The following is an 18,140-nucleotide window of genomic DNA, read 5'->3' on the forward strand; positions in this document are numbered from 1 at the left end:
CATTTTGGATATATATGTATTAATAATATTTTGTTCTATATTATATTTAATGCTCTATAAGTTGTTAAGAAAAAAAAACCTTTGAATAGGACATGTGACCACTTAGGTTTGGGTCTAACTTACAGACCGGGTCTGGGGAGGTTACATTTGGTGGTATCAGAGCCTTCGGTTTTAAACACTCGGACTGTATATGGGTCCTAAATTTTGGATTTTTAATAAATAAAAAAATGTCAACTTATTTTATGATTTAAAATTTTCTCGAGATCCCTGATGCTAATCTGACATATGTTTCAAATTATTTCTGTAGAGCCTTATAGATCCAACGATGAGTGCTGCTAGAGGTCGTAGGACAAGACGTGGACGTGGTCGAGAGTGAGTTGCTCGATCTTCTGTTACGATTGACGATCCGATGTCTCCACGTGATCCTCCTGTTCCACAAGTAGATCCAACCCTTTCTCATGATGATCAGTTTACTCCTGTGAGAGACCCTCCCGTCACTGGAGATGAGGATACTGACGTGAATGAAGACGTCATTAATAGAGCTATATTCTGCATGTTTCAGAGAGCTGCAGAGCCCCTAGTAATATGACTGCGGTTGAGATTTCAAATTCTCTGGTTGCTGATGGTGTAGTTCCATTCGAGGGTATTACTGGTGGACCCTCGACAGACGCTGAGTATTGGCTGGAGGACACATATATGATTATGGATGAGATGGACCTCAGACCTGAGTAGAAGTTGAAGGGGGTCGTAACTATATTGAAGAAAGAGAGCTTTAGATGGTGGCAATCAATTTCTGGTAGTATTCTGAGAAACCAGTTAACATGGGATCTTTTTAAGACTCGCTACCGGAGTCGCTACATCAGAGAGAGATACTTGCAGGAGCGACGTCAGGAGTTTCAGGATCTGTAGCAGGGTAATGTGTCTGTTATGGACTACGAGGTTGAGTTCATCCGATTGAGTCGTTATGCTCCTGGACTTGTTGGCACAGAGACAGATAAATGCTTGATATTAAAAAATAGACTCCGGTATGAGATCAGGAGTCGAGTCGCTACCCACCGGGAGAGGAATTTTGATGCATTGGTTGACATAGCCAAGACTGCTGAGGAAATATAACGATTGGGTATGGAGCACAAGAGAGATAGTGATCGAGCCCAAAATCGATTTAGGAGGCCTTCTGGTTCTGTTGATTCTTCTACACACCCTAGAAAGAGAGGCATGTGTGAGTCATTTCGAAGAGGCGGTGCGAGTGTCAGACCTGTTGCATCTGGTTCTTCAACTTTTCAGCCTTCTAGATATGGTGGATCTTCTGGGTCGCAATCTTTGCAATCATGTAATTATTATAGGAAACCTCATTATGGGGAATGCAGGAAGAAATTGGGTACATGTTTTAGATGTGGTTCAGGTGACCATATTGTAAAGGATTGTCCAGAGTTAACTCATTCAGTTCAGACACCAGCTCGTACTCCCGCTAGTTCTCATAGTACAGTCCAGACTCCAGCAGGGGGTCGTGCTCAAAAGAGAGCACCTGGATCGACTAGTATAGGCCGAGCATCTCAGAGTAGGGGTCCAGTCAAATCTGAGGCCAGACAACCTGCATTGGTTTACACTGCTAGACTTTGACAGGATCGCGATGGGCCTAATGTGATTTCAGGTACTGTTACTATTCATTCAGTTCCCTACTTTGCATTGTTTGATAGTGGTTCTACCAATTCCTATGTATCACATTCAGTTTCTAAGGGTCTAAATATTCATGTTGAGAATACTGAGCATTCAGTGATAGTTCAAAGTCCCTTAGGCAAATCCATAATGTTGAATCGTATTTTTAGAGAATGTCATATAGAGATCAATAGGGAAATTTTTCTGGACGACCTGATGGAGTTACTTTTGGAAGAGTTTGATTTGATTCTCGGTGTAGATTGGTTGGACAAACATCGAGTAAATATTGATTTTGAGACCAAGAGAGTTGTTCTGAAGACCTCAGATAATCGAAAGATTGTAATGATCGGGGAACGCCGTGGATTTCTAATGAATGTTGTGTTTGCTTTGGTAGCTGAGAAGATGATCAGGAAAGGTTCCGAGGTGTTTCTTGCTTACATATTGGATACTAGGAGTTCTCAGTCTGATATTAAAGGTATACGGATTGTCAAGGAATTTTCTGATGTTTTTCCCGAGGAGTTACCTGGATTACCGCCGGATAGAGATGTTGAGTTTGAAATTGAAGTATATTATGGTTCTACTCCGGTTTTAATGGCTCCTTATCGTATGGCCCCAAAGGAGCTTAAGGAACTGAAAGTCCAACTTCAGGAGTTGTTGGATAAGGGATTTATCCGACCCAGTGTATCACCGTGGGGAGCCCCAGTTCTCTTTGTCAAGAAGAAATATGGGACATTGAGACTTTGTATTGATTATAGAAAATTGAACAAGCTCACGGTTAAAAATAAATATCCTCTGCCCAGAATCGATGATCTATTTGACCAATTTCGAGGGGCTTCTATCTTTTTAAAAATAGACTTGAGGTCTGGTTATTATCAACTCAGGGTGAAAGACTCGGATATTCCGAAGACTGCTTTTCGTACCCGGTATGGGCATTATGAGTTTTTAGTGATGTCATTCGGGTTGACAAATACCCTGCTGCATTTATGGATCTGATGCATAGGGTGTTTCGACCTTATTTGGACCAGTTTGTTGTTGTGTTCATTGATGACATACTGGTGTATTCTAGAAGTGAAGTAGAACATGAGGAGCATTTAAAGATTGTTCTACAGACTCTAAGGGAGAATAAACTATACGCTAAGTTGAGCAAGTGTGAGTTCTGGCTCAGCGAAGTGACTTTTCTTGGACATATCGTTTCTAATGATGGTATTCGGGTGGATCCAATCAAAGTGGAGGCTATTCTGAACTGGAACTAACCCAAGAATATTTTTAAGATTCGTAGTTTCTTGGGCTTAACTGGTTACTACCGTCGTTTCGTTGAGGGGTTCTCCCTTATTGCAGCTCCTCTAATAAAACTATTGAGGAAAGATGTTCCATTTGTCTGGTCTGAGAACCAACAAGCTAGCTTTGAGAAATTGAAGATTGTTCCAACTCAAGCCCCAGTGCTGATTCAACCTGAATCTGGAAAAGATTTTTCTGTCTACAGTAATGCTTCTCACTCTGGATTAGGATGTGTTTTGATGCAATATGGGAAGGTTGTCGCTTATGCTTCACGTCAGTTAAAGTCGCATGAGCGTAACTATCATATTCACGATCTGGAGTTAGCTGCCGTGGTTTTTGCTTTAAAGATCTGGAGGCACAGCCTATATGGAGAAAAATGTTATATTTATACTGATCATAAGAGTCTAAAGTATCTGCTTACTCAGAAAGAATTGAATTTGAGACAGTGTCGCTGGTTGGAGCTTCTAAAGGACTATGATTTAGAGATAGAATATCATCTAGGGAAGGCTAATGTAGTGGCGGACGCCTTAAGCCGTAAGGCTATATCAGATCTCAGAGCCTTATTCGCCAACTTGAGTTTATTTGATGATAACAGTTTGTTAGCAGAGTTGTAGGTTAAACCTACTTTGGCAGAAGAGATTAAGACCAAACAACTTCTGGATAGCTCATTGCTACCCATTATTGAACAAGTTAAGTAGGGATTGAGTTCGGAGTATACTGTGGATCAGGATGGTATTTTGTATTTCATGGTTGTTACTACGTCCCTAAAGATGATAAGTTGAGACGGGTTATTCTTCAGGAGGCTCATAGTAGTCCTTATACTATGCATCCCGGCGGGAACAAAATGTACAATAATATCAAAGAGCGATACTTTTGGACTGGTATGAAGAAAAATATTTCAGATTTTGTGGCGAGGTGTTTGACTTGTCAGTAGGTTAAGGCAGAACACCAGCATTCATATGGATTGTTATAGTCAATTAAGATTCCTGAATGGAAATGAGAACACATTACGATGGACTTCGTTACTGGTCTTCCTCTGAATCCTTCCAAAAAGGATTCTATCTAGGTGATTGTTGATCAACTCACCAAGTCAGCGCACTTGATCCCTATTCGGGTTAATTATTCTCTGGACAAACTAGCTAAGTTGTACATTTCTGAGATCGTTAGACTTCATGGTGTTCCGTTATCTATCATATCTGATCGAGATCCGAGATTCACTTCCAGGTTCTGGAAAGCTTTGCACGAGGCTTTAGGTACTCGTTTGAATTTCAGTACAGCTTTTCATCCTCAAACTGATGGACAGTCTGAACAAGTTATACAAGTGTTGGAGGATATGTTACGGGGTTGTGTGATTGATTTTCGTGGTAGTTGGGAAGATTTCTTGCCATTAGCTGAGTTTGCTTACAATAATTGTTATCAGGCGAGTATTCGTATGGCACCGTACGAGGCTCTGTATGGACGTAGATGTCGTAATCCTATATGTTGGACAGAGATTCATGATAGAAAAATTCTGGGTCCAGACTTGGTTCAAGAGACTGAAGATACTGTCAGATTGATCTGTGATCGCATGAAAGAGGCATTTGATAGGCAGAAATCATACGCAGATAAGCGACGTAAGGATATCGAGTTTGAGGTTGGAGATCAGGTTTTTCTCAAAGTATCTCCATGGAAGAAAGTATTGATATTTGGACGTAAGGGTAAACTGAGTCCGCGATTTATTGGGATGTATCGTATTTTGAAAAAAGTTGGACCTGTTGCTTATCAGCTTGAGTTGCCTCCCCAACTTAGTCGCATTCATGATGTTTTTCATGTGTCTATGTTGAAGCGATACCGTCTAGATCCATATCATATCATTCAAGTTGATGAGGTAGAGCTAAGACCTGATTTGTCGTATGAGGAGGAGCCTGTTCATGTTTTAGAGTGGGATAAGCGAGTTCTTTGGAATAGGCGTATTATAATGGTTAAAGTTCAATGGAGTAATCGTAGCCCCTTAGAAGCTACTTGGGAGACATTGGAGTCAATGGAGGTTCAATTTCCGTATCTATTTTCATAAGGTAAATTTCGAGGACGAAATTTCTTGTAGAGGGGGAGAATTGTAACAACCTGAAAATTTGAAAATAATAGTTAATTGAAATTTGAGTTTTTAATTGTGAAAATTGATAAATTTTGGGGACTAAATTAAAAGATTTTAAAACTTATAGCTTGTTTTAGAGTTAAAAAAATTCAGGGACCAAGCCCTGAATTTACCCAAGAAAAGTTGGTGAGGTTTGGTATTATATACGGCAATTGGTTTCTGAAAAAAATCAGAAACCAATTGCTCCTAAATTCCCTTCCCCTAACGTCAACTTCCGGCAACGATCTCGACGCCGTCCGAATTATGATCGTCGTTTTGAAACCACCATCGTGTTCGTTATCGAGTCAGGAACAATTCCCTTAAATTAATTGAGGTGAAACGCTGCCAAACGTCAGGAATTTCCAGTCAAAGTCTAGACGTTTTTTTAGCACAATCACCGAGAAAATCTTAAATTCATCGCCGATCGTTGCTCCGTTTACGACACCTCCTGCACCATCATGTTCCTTATGCCATTCCGAGTCCGCTGGTGTCATCCTTGGTCTCCGTAGACGGCAGCGTGTGGGGAGGTGAAGCGGTCAAAGTTTCTCATTTGTTGAAATCGAGCTCTCCGCCGTTCAAAAATTTGAACCGAGCTTTGTAAGTATCTCGAAATCGCTCAAAATAATATTTAGAAATTTTTTCGTGAATTATAAGACACCGTAGGATGTCACACGTGCCCCTACGCACCGCCACTACGCTTGGGGAAGCTTCGGCAGCAGTTTGAAATCGGTTTGACCGGTCTGAACAGGGTTGATTGATCCAAATCGGTTCGACCCGACCCGACCCGACACGTTGACCCGACCCGTTGACCGTTGACCTTCTTTGACCAAAACTTTAATCGGCTTTGACCAGGCATTAAACAACCTTTGATTTTGACCGAGTATACATATCCTGACATTTTTCGACGTTCCAAATCCGAATCCGAAGTCTGTTTCACCAAATTCGAACCCGAAAGTATCCAAATTGTCAGTCAAACCCTTTGACTTTGACTTTGACCAAGAATTTAAATATCCAGAAGGTCATACTTTATGTTTTTCGACGCCAAATTCTGACCCGAAATTTCCAAATCGAGCATGTGAACCCAAAAAGGCTTAGTATTTTAATATTTTGATTATTTAATTGAGTTTTGGTTAAGGAATTGATTCAATAAAATATTGTATGAAGGTACTGGTGTTTCAACTGAGAGAGGATCAGTTAGGTCCGGAATTGTTCGTTCGTCAGATCAGCCCGAACTACGTACTACTAGACTTACCCGTAGGTTTCCGTATATTATTTAAATAAAGATTAAGATTATTTATATTAGGATTCCAATATGGATTTTTTTCAATTCGTAGGATCTAGAGCTACAGCAGAGCGTGATTGACAAAACCAGTAATAGGCTTCCCTATATGATTTCTCAGACTGTTACAGGTGTGTTTCCTGATAGTGTTATATTATTGTTTTAAAGTATATAAATATCTGAATACTGTGTATCTGATTTCTGATTTACTGCATATTTTTGATATGATTTCTAGTTACGGTATTTTATACCGTTTTCTGAATACTGATTTCCCAACATCTGAATTACCATACATTACTGATTTGATTTTTGATTTCTGTATTTCTATTTATGGTTTTCAAGCTTGAAACATTCTTATGTTTTTAAAGAATTATTCATTGTTTTACGCGAATACATTCATGTTCATTACTATCATTGGGGGAATATTATTGGAGGAAGATTATCTGCAGGCTCCTCGGCTGTGTGCTCAGGGCCTTACTGGTTGTGCGGGGTGTATGGTTCTGGGGAACCTATACAAACAGATTGTGAAAGGATGGGGGTAGTGTTCATGTTTTCAAAACATGTTGCATAAATAAATTTTATTAAAATCTTTGTTAATATGTTTTTATACACTGTATGGAGCACACTGAGCTTTTTAGCTCATTCTGTAGTTTTTACCTTTTTCAGATAACAACAGACCGTAAGTTAGCAGATTTGGTATCAGGAGAGATCAACTACTTATTTTGTACGAACATATATCTCTATATGTTTTTCAGTTATATTTGGTGACATGTATTTGCTATCGTTTTGGATATATCTGTATTAATAATATTTTGTTCTATATTATATTTAATGCTCTATAAGTTGTTAAGAAAAAAAACCTCTGAATGGGACATGTGACCATTTAGGTTTGGGTCTAACTTACAGACCGAGTCTGGGGGGTTACATTTGGAAGCAGTAGGAGTGGTTAGTCGATACATAGCAAATCTAGGCAAATAACATTGAAATACAATAAAGAGGATCCTATGATATATCAAAGGGACCTCAAATGTTGCACTATATTACGGAGGATCAAACTTACTTATCAATGGGTATGTCGATTCTGACTATGCAGGGGATTTGGATAAAAACAAATCTACTACAGGATATGTGTTCAAAGTTGTTGGTGGAGCTGTAAGCTGGGTTTCAAAATTGCAATTAGTTGTGGCTACATCTACAATAGAAGTAGAATATGTAGCAGCTACACAAGCCAATAAAGAAGCAATTTGGTTGAAGATGCTATTGGAGGAGCTTGGGTACAATCAAGAGTATGTCTATGTTTTGTGACAGTCAAAGCGCCTTGCATCTAGCAATGAATCCAACATTTCATTCAATGACAAAGCACATACGAGTTCAATATCATTTCATTCGTGAAAAAGTAGAATAAGGAACGATAGATATACAGAAGATCCATACCAAAGACAACATAGCAGATTTCATGACGAAGGTAATCAATGCTGATAAATTTACCTGGTGTCGATCCTCTTGTAACCATTCAGAGACGTAAGCAACATAGTGGTACAAGGTAGAAAGAATGGTGTGAAGATATGATTGTTCCAATCAAATCTTCAACTGAGAGATTGTTGAAAGTCAAATATGGAAGGTGGCTTTCGGTGCAATAAATGCACCGAATGTGCATTTGTCAAAAAGGCTGTAGAAATTTTTTATTTTTTGGCAATGGTAAAATATCAAATTTAGTCCAAGGACTTTAGGATATTTATAAGATTAGTCCTTAAGCTTCAACTATAAATACCCTAGCTCATTTAGCTTCAAACCATCCCAAATCATTCTAGCTTTCTCCTAATACTAGAGAATTTAGAGAGTTTCTCAAGATTTATTTTCTCTTTTTATCAAGAGAGAATTATCATTGCTTTCTCCTTGTTAGATCGAGAGAAGTTGTAATTCTTATTTTCTCATAGTGAAATTCTTCTACCATTGCCCGTGGTTTTTACCCTATATTATTTAGGGTTTTCCACGTAAATTTTGTGTCTTCTTTATCTTTATTTTTATTTTCTCAAATTATCAGTTGCGATTTTGCTCTATCCGATAGCCGCAGTTTATTGTGGCAGCAACAAATCGTTTTCTATGAAGGTTCTGGTTAGCCCACAAAAATCTTTACAACACAAGAGTTAGCTATGGCCACTGGAAATTACGCAGAGAGTCGAGTAGTTGGTCGAGGAGGCAATGGAACAGTTTACAAAGAAATCCTAGTTGACGGTAGAGTGGTAGCGGTAAAGAAGTCGAGAATGGTCGACGAGAACCATAACGAAGAGTTCATCAATGAGGTTGTTGTTCTCTCTCAAATCAACCATCGAAATACAGTGAAGCTCACAGGATGTTGTTTAGAAACCGAGGTTCCTCTATTGGTTTATGAATATGTTCCCAAATGGGAGCCTTTAGTACTGAAGACAACAAATTTCGTCCAGTATATCATTTTATATAATATATATGTTTTATAATAAACTATATTATATAATATATAAAGTTTGATTATTTGGGTCTTATGTTACATGAACATGTCAAATACACGTGACCCAAATGGCCCAGTACGAAAGTGGCCCAACACCCAAATCCCATGTGACCCATTATAGACTTAAGGTTTCCAGAAACCCTAGCACTGCACGCCCTCTCTCAATCTCATCCAGCGCCGTTCGTGTAGATTCCCACAGCCGCACGTCTCGCCCAACATCCCGATTCGTCCGGCGCAAGGAAGCAACCATCAACAGCAACCGCGAATTCCAAGCAACAAAAGCAAACCAAGAACCATTAGGACTCTATTATTAATAGGATTCTAAAAATAGTTGGTTTTCTCATTATAAATAGCATTTAATCCTCACTGTATTTCACACATTCGGATATGAAATAAAAGGCAAAAATTACAAAGCAAAACTCGGAGCATTATTTTTGTTTTCGAAGGGAACTACAAGGTAAAGAATCATACCTTTTTTCGTTCTTCATTTTGCATGAGACCCGTTGTGTAGGTTTTTATTTTTTTCTTCTTTTCCAAGTGCCGATGACCGGAGGGGAAAAACGTTCGAATCTTCTTTTTCAGATTCACACTTCCCCGAGGCAATTTTGAAAAAACCATGTTGATTTTCGGAACGATGGTGCAAAGATCTTTCAAAAAAATAAAAGCTTTTTCATTTTCGCCGCCGATAACGGCGGTCGATACCGTTCAGGCCAGCCGACGAGGTGGCACGTAGTGGTCGCATATTGGGTTCTTGAAGAACCACGACGGCCTGTTCTTGAATCTTAAGAACAAATCAGAGAAAACAGAAAAACAGGGGGGGCTACGTGCGTGAAGGAGAGAAAATGAGAAATTAAAACAGCAAAATAGATTTTATACGCCAAGCCCGACCCGCGTGTTTTCAAACGTAAATAGGTTAATCCTAGTTTTAGTTACCTTTGTTTTAATTATTTCATTCTTCCCCCTTGATTCGATTTTAAATCCAATTTTCTCATAATTTGGTCACCTAACTTGCTTTTTAATTCAATTTGACCCTTATATTATTATTTTTATTATTTTATATTATTTATTTTGTTACATATACATTTTTTATATACCTATTATTAATATGTATATATATATTAATTATTTTTATTTCAATATTTTTTATATACCTTGTTTAAAGTTATCATATATATATATATATAAATATTATTATTATTATTATTCATTTTTACCATTAACGTATATATGTATACTTTTAACTTATATTTTACTTTTTTTTACTTTCCTATTTTCTTTATTTTCTGTAATTTTATATTTTTATGTTTTCCTTTGTCTTCATTTATTTTCTATTTATTTTTATTGTTGTTTCATTTATTTATTTGTTATATTATTATTAGGTTATTTGCTTTATTCATTTTCCTTTTTTATTTTTTACTTTTACTTATTTTATTTTCTTATTTTTTTCTCATTCTGTTTATTCACGTTGTGTATGTGTTTTATTTGTTTTATTTATGTACTTTCATTGTCTTTCTCCTCTAACGTGTTTCTCAACTTTTTTTAAGGGTTCACTTTTAAATCAATCAATGGTAAGTTTATGATAAAATTTTACCTTTTAATTTAAAATTACAATTTTCTTAATTAAAGACAATTGGAAATTGCGTAGTACCGAAAGGGCAGTTCAAGGGTGCTAACCCTTCCATGACTGTAACCGACTCCCGAATCCGACATATCACTGGTAAGATGTAGATCAGGTAAGGAATAAGGTATCTGATCTACCTATTTGTTTTAAAATAAAAGATCGGTGGTGACTCCAATCCATTTAATCTAAGTAAAAACCCAATTTCGGGCTCACCCGAAAGATGGTTCCGACAGCTTGGCGACTCCGCTGGGGACACAGGTAAGTGAGTCAGGCTAAGGTAATTTCCAGTTGTCTTTTTAACGAAAAGGGTAAGTTTAAATTTTAAGGTAATATTTCGATCCTTATGGCTTACTTTTGATTATATTTTTCGAGTAAATAGTTGTACTAACCGTTTTCTAATGATTTCAGCCTTCCAAACTCATTTTTTCCTCTAAGGCTCTATACCCGAGCTCTAAACCCTATTTTAAGTGGGGGTAAAAGCGACATATTCGTGTGAATTTATTCACCGTGTGGGCCTAGCAAGTAGCCTTCAGGATTCATATACCTTATGTCTTCGTGTGAATTTATTCACCGTGCGAGCATAAGAGAATGTGTCCTTTCGAGTTTAACTTAGTCCACACAAGCCTGTGATGGGTTTAGGACTAAGGGTCTGGCAAGCCCAAGGGGGCACCGGTAAGGAGAACTCAGGTACCGTTTTTTAGAACCTATACCGGGAGACCATGGAGAATTAGAGCCTACCTCAAAACCATATTCCAAAACCTAGGATATTTTTACCCTAACTATTTTTTATGTTTTTTTTCTTTTGTCATTATTTATTTATTTATTTTTATTTTACTAACTTTTTTGCCTTTGTGTTTGTTTTCTAGCATTTGCATCATAACAAAAGGCTATTGATCCATAAAAAGCATTTGTTATACATAAAATAATCCGAATTAATGGAAAAAGGTATTGTAATACAAGAGATTGAAAACACCGAGGCACGACTATGGTTCGAGAAAACATAGAAAGAGAAGAGAGACAGTTTTCAGGGGAAACTATGTGTCAGAGCTGGTTAGTTACGCCTCTGTCAGCCTGAAACAGAACGATGTTCAAGAGCTGCAGAACATTTGGGACAGTTGGAAGAATGATAGAAAACAGAAGTTCAACCAACAATATGGTGATATTGCCCTCTTACTCCATGTCAAGACTGATGGGCCCCTGCTCCGAGCATTAATTCAATTCTGGAACCCGTGATATAGTTGCTTTACCTTTAACCGGGAGGAAATGGTGCCCACTATCGAAGAGTATACTACCCTATTGCACTGCGAAAACATCAGACTAGATAGGCCATATATCAAACACATCAAGAGTCATCCTTTCAAGAACGGACTGGCTAAGATTGCAGGGGTTGATGAAAAATGGGTGATTGATCGACTCCGACACAAAGGTAACGGGAAAGGAATCGAGTGGATCCACATAAGGCAACTAATGAAGAACCACCCTGATGAATGGAAAACTATAGACCTTTTTGCAATGGGTCTGTACGAGTTTACTATCTTTCCGAAGACCCTGGGGTACATCGACGCAGCCGTGGTGGAGCTATTCGAACAACTTCCAAGGCGAGTCAACCCAGCACCAGCCATCTTAGCCGAGACCTTTCGATCTCTTAATCATTGCAGAAGAGCTGGTGGAGGAAGGTTCATTGGGTGTGTTCAGCTCCTTCAATTCTGGATTCATAGCCACTTTTGGAAGACTAACGGGGTTGCCTACCGCCGATTTAGTACCACTTATTCACCTTTGGGAGAGTTCATGACAATGAAATGATATGAAGATGCTTCAAAGGAAAAGTGGATGAAAGTCTTTACACATCTTCAGGATCGGGATATTACCTGGAGAGCCCCCTAGTTGTTCCTCGGTGACATTTTTTTTCGATGTGGGGACTCTGATACTATGACCTTACTTAGACTTTGGGGTGCAGTTGGGTATGCTCTGTTGTTATCACTTAGACAGTATGGGGCACGTCAGTTTGTCCCAACAACAAGCGGATTAGTTAAATCAGAGTTTGTGTATCACGGTGACAGCTATAAAAAATGATCAAGGAAGCAGTCGATTCATGGAAGAAAGTATTCCGGATGGATGTTGTAGCTTCCAGAGACATTCTTACTCTGGATTATGTAGAGTGGCGAAGATTGAGGAAAAATGAAAACAACCCGGTGCCAGATTATGAAGACACCCGGACCATGGAGGAACATCTCAGGCCTGTCCCTTCTGAACTTGAGATAGCCAAGGTAGAGTTCGAAACTGTGAACAATGAGCTGAAGCAGAGGGTTAGGGAGCTTGAAGCTGAACGTTATCAGTGGAAGCTAGATACCGACTCTCATAAAGATAAAGTAGACAAACTAGAAAGAGAACAAAAAAGAGTGTTTTGAGCTCGAAGATTTGAGAAAGGGGTACCAAGATAAAGTCAAGGATAACTCCAAATTAAAAGTGGCCTCTGAATACTGGAAAGACGAAGTTCATAGCCTGAAAAGAAAGTTTGAGTGGCCCGATGAAAGAGCTTGGAATGAATAGTTGAAAATGACTTAAAGGCTCTTAGCAGACAGTCAACATCAGAACCAACGTTTGAGAATTCGAGTGGCCGATCTTGAGAAGCAACATGAAAATGATGGCAAAACAATAGTTAAGTTAGAAGCTATTGTAGATGGGTTCTAGAAACAAGCAAACGAGCTTCAGATAGTGCCTTTCGACGGAGGTTTACAGTGGTGTTTCCGTTGGGAGCAAGCACAGCAAAGGGTGAAGGCCAGAGACGCAACCATCCGAGATTTTCTGGATCAAGTACAGAAGGCAGACTGTCATCTTCATGGCCTGGCAAGGGAAGCTGGAGTATTTTGATAAGGCATTCAACCAGTGACAGATGAAGGCAGAAGACTTGTCAACCTACTAGAATATGTTCGGGGTCTAGAGGATTTAGTTTGGATGTACCTTTAATTTGTTTTTATGTCTCTTAAAAGATAAAACATTTTTTTCTGAATAAGGATTATTTATAATAATGGATACTTTTCTGGATCAATGCCTCCAAATTGAATACATCATACATTGCATATTTTGCATTTTATATTTCATGTTTATTTTTTTATTTTATATTTTCCATGTTTTTACATTCGTATTAACTAACAGAACATGTCTCAGACACCAAGCTTACCACCGTAAGCATTAGATATGCATCTCCCGCATAATACTCGAGAAAAAAATAGACAAATGGATGCCAGAATCGAGAAGACAGAAGAGAACATGGCAAGGCTACAGAAAGAATTGGAGGACAAAATGACTCAGAACAGTCAAAGTACTATTGAATCCATCAAGAAAAGCACGGAGTCCTTAGTCGACTAGATCGTGGCTAAGTTGTCTGGTTTACAACAACAAGCAAGTGCATCCGGAGTAGGTGCATCTGAGGGGATAACCATACCACCGACCCCACAAGTGGTTATCTCATCCGGGATCTTACCTGGACTGCAACGTGACTCATCTGACGCCAAAGGGAAAGCTGTATCGGTTTCAAATTTACAAACTTCTGCAGCAAATCCTGATAGTCATCCGGACGACTGCCCTATCCCGGATTTTGACGAAGAGGATAAGGCAAAGAAGATGGAAGAGAAGATCATGATGTTAGAAGATCAAATGAAGATGGTCCAAGGGGACCATGATTATTATGGAGTGGACGCAATGGAACTCAGCCTAGTTCCAGATTTGGTGCTTCCACCTAAGTTTAGAATTCTTGAGTTTGAGAAGTTCGACGGGAACAGCTGCCCTTCTGCCCATATCACTATATTTTGTCGGAAGATGACAGGATACGTGAGAAATGACCAACTCCTTATCTATTGCTTTCAGGAGAGCCTGTCCGGTTCAGCTATCCAGTGGTACAACCAGCTCAGCCAAACTCATATTAAGACGTGGAATGTTACATCCTCAATATCGGGTTAGTGACTAGATTGAAATTTTTTAGAAATTAGTGATTTAAGTAGGATAATTGAATAGTTTAATGATTTATTGGAAATATATGATGAAGGTTATTTAGTAATTATGGAATGAATTAAAGGGTAAAATGATCAATTGACAAGTAAGATTTTTATTCTTCCTTTATAAGAAAAGGGAACCACGTGGAAAGGGAGAGATTTCTCCAGAGTTCTCTTCTTCTCCTTTCTTCTTCTTCACGTGGAAGCCAAGAGCAAAGGTAAGTTTGATTTAGCTGTTGATTTCTTGAATATTTAAGTTGGATTTGAGTCTTTGGGGGTTATATAAGCTTAAGGAAAGCTTATATAAGTTTAAAACACCAAGAAAAGAGAATTAGAAAGTAATTTTTATTAAGAGTTTATAAATGAACTTTTATTATAAAAAGGTTTTTGAAGTTCTAAGGATAAATTTGACTTGTCAAGGGTCTAATTAAGAAGTTAGAAGCAATAGAATTGAATTTAGAACTTGTTGAAAATTTAGTGTAATTCTTGAATTACATATAGAGAATAGGATTTTGATGTTAAAGAGGTGATTAATGAATAGAAATGAGTTTGAATATGAGTATGTAAGTTAAGAATAAGAAAGGAGATGATATATAAAGTAATTAAGCTGAAAAGAGTGGATTTTCGGGCATAAATTGGAATTTTGGGCTAGTGTGCATCGGTACACATTCATCATATACCGATGCATTATACCGATGCATCAAGGGTAAATTTCCAAAAATTGTTCAGTGTGTATCGATGCACAGGAAGTGCATCGATGCACCCCTTAAAAAGGGAATCATCGAATGCAATTAGTGCATCGATGCATAAGGAGTGCATCGATGCATATGTTAAGGGATGCATCGATACATTGTAGAATGCATCGATGCACTTCAAGGGGAAATAGAAATAAACCTTTCTTTTGGTCTAAGAAATGATAGATTAGAGTATATTAATTGGATACTAATATGTATCAATGCATGATTATGTAGATATCGAACATGAACAAGTTCCGGTATGATCATCAAGTTAAGATTCGATCGAAAGAAAGGAAATCATAAAAGGGGATTGAAACTTAGTGAGGCCAAGGTGAGTGCATCTTATTTTATAGAATGATATAGAAATTGGACTTGCGATAAGTCTATTTCCGATAGTTAAAGTGCATGAAGTCTTGATTATAAGTAGGTGAATGACATGAAATGTATGTATTTTAATATATAAAGTTCTAGTTGGCATGTATTCAAAATAATATATTGTACAAGCTCTGAATAGTTCTGTAAACGTTTTGAATAAGTTATATGTTATAAAAATTTTAAATTACTCATTATTTTATACAAGTAAATATTTTGAAAAGTCAATGTGACACCTCGGACTCGAAACCGGGTCGGATACGGGTTGGGGTGTTACATTTAATGGTATCAGAGCCAAGGTTTAGCCGATTCTAGGCTTAAACCAAAGTTAAATGAGATTTAAAATGTGTACATGCCACCACAAATTCAATAATTTCTGATCTGATAAGTGTAAGGAGTATACTATCTTGTTAATAGAATAAGATTTGTATGATATAGTAGAAATTGATTATAGAAATGGTTGAAGTGAATCGATAGCTGACAAATCTGATGGTGATAGCAATTCACCTGCCCTGGCCAGGCAGGATGAAGAGCGAAAACCTCAGAAAGTGTCTTATAAGATTAAAGCTTGATTTCAGAAAGTTGAAATCATATCTGAATAATGATAGAAAGTTTTTCACTGTTTTGAATCGAAAAAGTGATATGGAGTAGTTTTATTATTTCGTGGATAAGATAGAATATGGTGAACAAGTGTCACCATAAGAGCGTTAAAAGATCAAATGATGCAGTGAGAATTGGTAGAAGAGTTCAAGAATAAATGTATCAGTGACAAGCGTATAAAATGTATAAAGTCAGAGCTTATGAGTTTGAAATGAAGGGATAGCATTGTGTATAAGCAAGAGTGTTTATATGATAAGGGTTTGCAGTTAAGATGAAAAGAGTTAGCGTTGGCTAACCAGAGTACGTGATAAAATGTACTGGAATTATAAAATTATAAGATATTGTCAGGTTATGATAACCAAATATGAAATGGATCTGGATACAGTTGTATATTTGGATCATAGTAATGTGGTATAGTAAATGAAAAGGGAAATAAGGATTTGTATATTTGAGTAAAGCTGAGGATGGATAAGATGAGTTTAAGAATGAGTATATCGATGATCAGATTATAAGACAAAGGAAGTCAGAATGTTGAGTTTGAGCAATAGAAATTACAGGATGTATGAGAATAGAGGTGAAATTGATAAGTTAAATAAACTAATTTTGAGATAATTTCGATTGAAATGAATGTATATGATTGGTTGACTAGGGCTTGTGCCCTAGATTGAACAGATGCTATTGACTAGTTGTCAGAGTAAAGGTGATAGAGTTATAATATTAGAGGAAAAGATAAAGTTGAGTTAATTGATTATGATGTGAATCTGAATATAGTTGTGTATTCTGATCAGATAGCATGATGTAGAAAAGGAGATAAGTATTTGCATGGAACCTTAAGGAAGGAAAATACAAGTATAGGAAATGATAAAGAATGAAGTTCTATATAAGGAAATGGGTTATCAAAGTTATGAGGATGCAACGAAGATTGGTACATAGAGATGAGTATAGGTGATAAGACAAGAGTATGTGAACATGAAAGAAAAGATATGATTTGGGTATAAGGAATAAATAAAGGAATAATGGAATAAAGAAATGAAAGGGATGAGTTAAAAGATCAGATACGATAAAGGTTATATGGAAGTGTAGATGACAATTTTGATATAGAAGTAAGAAAGTGTGCAAGGTGATGTGAAAATATTCTTTAAAGTGTATGTTAATCATATTTAAAGAAGATATAATGTTGTGTTCTCGGTCAAATGATGTTGGAAAACGAGTTGGTTATTGTTATAAGATAATTAAAGATGGATTTATGAGGTTAAGTGATGAAAATGGATGTTACTGTCTACGTGATTAGTGATATTATATGAAATTTCAGAAGTGGTCAAAGGAAAATGCATAATAGAATGAGAGAAAAGACAGAAATGGATTAAAGTTACTAGTTACTGTTTATATGATAAGTGACAATAGATGAATATATAAGGGAAAACGGTAGTTGAAGAACTAAAGGAATGAAAGATTAAGTAAAGGAGATAACATGAGAACATTAGGAGATATGTTCTTATTAATATGTTCAGTGAAAATTCGAGGATGAATTTTCTTAAAATGATGGGAGATTTGTAACATCCTCAATATCGGGTTAGTGACTAGATTGAAAATTTTCAAAAATTGGTGATTTAAGTAGGATAATTGAATAGTTCAATGATTTATTGGAAATATATGATGAATGTTATTTAATAATTATAGAATGAATTAAAGTGTAAAATGGTCAATTGACAAGTAAGATTTTTATTCTTCCTTTATAAGAAAAGGGAACCACGTGGAAAGGGAGAGATTTCTCCAGAGTTCTCTTCTTCTCCTTTCTTCTTCTTCACGTGGAAGCCAAGAGCAAAGGTATGTTTGATTTAGCTATTGATTTCTTGAATATTTAAGTTGGATTTGAGTCTTTGGGGGTTATATAAGCTTAAGGAAAGCTTATATAAGTTTAAAACACCAAGAAGAGAGAATTATAAAGGAATTTTTATTAAGAGTTTATAAATGAACTTTTATTATAAAAAGGTTTTTGAAGTT

At 37.1% G+C, this 18,140-nt stretch overlaps 1 pseudogene; it reads left to right on the forward strand.

Moving 5' to 3' along the window:
* Positions 1 to 1,215: 1,215 nt before the first annotated feature.
* Positions 1,216 to 18,140, forward strand: part of LOC120183398 — a 28,933-nt pseudogene continuing 12,008 nt past the window's right edge.

The sequence above is a fragment of the Hibiscus syriacus genome, unplaced genomic scaffold (assembly GCF_006381635.1).
Source record: "Hibiscus syriacus cultivar Baekdansim isolate YM2019G1 unplaced genomic scaffold, ASM638163v2 tig00112761_pilon, whole genome shotgun sequence".
NCBI classification, from domain to species: Eukaryota; Viridiplantae; Streptophyta; class Magnoliopsida; order Malvales; family Malvaceae; genus Hibiscus; species Hibiscus syriacus.